Genomic DNA, 2,426 nt, shown 5'->3' with positions numbered 1-2,426 from the left:
AATGAAATATCACACCAAATGGCTATTATCAAAAAGACTAGAAATAACAAGTGTTGGTGAGGATGTAGAGAAAAGGAAACCCTCATGCATTGTTGGTGGGAATGTAAATGCTATATTTACATATGGAAAATAGTATGGCGATTCCTCAAAAAATTAAAAAATGGAAACATCATATGACCCAGCAATTCCACTTCTGGTTATTTAGCCAAAGAAAACAAAAACACTAACTCAAAAAGATCTCTGGGCCACCCTCCCCCATGTTAGCTGCAGTATTATTTGCAATAGCCAACATATGCAAGCAACTTAACATTCCTTGATGATTGAGTGGATAAAGAAAATCACACACACACACACACACACACACACATTAAAAAAAGAATGAAACATTGTCATTTGCAACAACATGGATGGATTTTTTTTTCCAATTCAGCATTTTTAATCAGTCAACAGCTTGCTAGTAACAAGGGATGGTTTCCATTGAGGTAGGTCCTGTGCAATGGGAATGTGGTCACCAGTAACTTCTGTCTTATCCAGAGCTGCAGTAGGAAGTGGCTTATTGATTTTTGCTTTAGCCATATTGTAACCCCAGAATCAAAATATTTTTGCCTTTTATGTTATTGTTTCCTTAAGAAATTTTAACCTCCAAGCTTTTGTCCTAGATGAGTATACTTTGCTTTTAATTTTGCTTCTTCAGCTTTCTCTGGACTAGTTACTTTATCTTCCATTTCCTTCTGCTCCTCTGTGGAGGCTCTCTCAGAGACTTCTGTGGACACACGGCTCCCTCCTACCCCACTTTTCCATCTCTGCCAACATGGATGGATCTTGAGGCCTTTATGCCATATGAGATAAGTCAGGCAGATAAAGACAAGTACTCTATGATGTCACTTGTATGTGGAATCTAAAACAAAAGCAAACCAAAAACACAAAAAACAAAAAACAAAAACACCTAAACCCAAACGACTAGATGCAGAGAATAGATTGGTGGTTGCCAGGGGTCAGTGGTGTGGGGTGAGCAAAATGGGTGAAAATAGTCAAAAGATACAAATTCCCAGTTATAAGGCATAGGGATATAATGTACAGCATGGTGACTATAGTTAATAATACTATATTGTATATTTGAAAGTTGCTAGCAGAGTAGATCTTAAAAGTTCTCATCAAAAGAAAAAAATTCTAACTATGTGTGATAATGGATGTTAATTAAACTTATTGTGGTGACCATTTTGCAACATATACAAATATTGAATTATTATATGACACTGGAAATGAGCATAATGCTATATGTCAATTATATCTCAATTAAAATAAATTCCAATTCTTTTTTTAAATTTAACTTTATTGGCTTTTCAGAAGATGGCAGCATAGGAGGATGCTGGGCTCACCCCGCTTCCTGCTGATCACTTGGATTCCACCTACACCTGCCTAACTAACCCAGAAAACCACCAGAAGACTAGCAGAAAGGAGTCTCTGGAGCCAAGTGCAGACGAGAGGCCCATGGAAGAGGATAGGAAGGGTGGAGAGGTGGTGCACGCTGCACCGACTGGCGGGGGGGAGCCAGGGCGGCGGGGCGGCCCCCCGGCCAAGCAGAGTCCCTGAGTCTGGCTGGCAAAAGTGGAGGGGCCGGATGGAGTGTGTTCTGACAGCAAGCGGCACTTAGCATCTGGGAGGTCATAAGTTAATAGCTCTGCTCGGAAAGCAGGAAGGCTGGAGGACAAAGAGAGGGAGAGTTGCTGAGCCCGGGGACGACAGAGCTCAGTTTGGCGGGGAACAAAGGCGCTCGCCAGCGCCATCTCCCTCGCCCACCCCCCAGCCAAAATCCCAAAGGGAACCAGTTCCTGCCAGGGAACTTGCTTGCTCTGCGCACTCAACGCTGTGCTTCTGCGGAGCCACCCCTCCGGCAGCGGGTCTGACTCCCTCCTGCTGCCACAGGGCCCCTCCTGAAGTGGATCACCTAAGGAGAAGCGAGCTAAGCTTGCCCCTCCTGCCCCCCGTGTACCTTCCCTACCCACCCCAGCTAATACACCAGATCCCCAGCACCACAAACCTGGCAGTGTGCAAGTAGCCCAGATGGGCCACCCCACCCCACAGTGAATCCCTCCCCTAGGAGAGGGGAAGAGAAGGCACACACCAGTCTGACTGTGGCCCCAGCGGTGGGCTGGGGGCAGAATCAGGTCTGACTGCGGCCCCGCCCACCAACTCCAGTTATACACCACAGCACAGGGGAAGTGCCCTGCAGGTCCCCACCACTCCAGGGACTATCCAAAATGACCAAACGGAAGAATTCCCCTCAAAAGAATCTGCAGGAATAACAACAGCCAATGAACTGATCAAAAAGGATTTAAATAATATAACAGAAAGTGAATTTAGAATAATAGTCATAAAATTAATCGCTGGGCTTGAAAACAGTATAGAGGACAGCAGAGAATCTC

At 45.1% G+C, this 2,426-nt stretch overlaps 1 pseudogene; it reads right to left on the bottom strand.

Annotated features, from left to right (window-relative positions):
- Positions 1-363: 363 nt before the first annotated feature.
- On the bottom strand, positions 364-863 carry LOC122468321 (annotated as a pseudogene).
- Positions 864-2,426: the final 1,563 nt, after the last annotated feature.

The sequence above is a fragment of the Prionailurus bengalensis genome, chromosome B3 (genome assembly GCF_016509475.1).
Source record: "Prionailurus bengalensis isolate Pbe53 chromosome B3, Fcat_Pben_1.1_paternal_pri, whole genome shotgun sequence".
In the NCBI taxonomy this organism is placed as follows: Eukaryota; Metazoa; Chordata; class Mammalia; order Carnivora; family Felidae; genus Prionailurus; species Prionailurus bengalensis.
The sequence above is the reverse complement of the archived record's forward strand: the minus strand, read 5'-3'. Positions and strand labels throughout refer to the sequence as shown.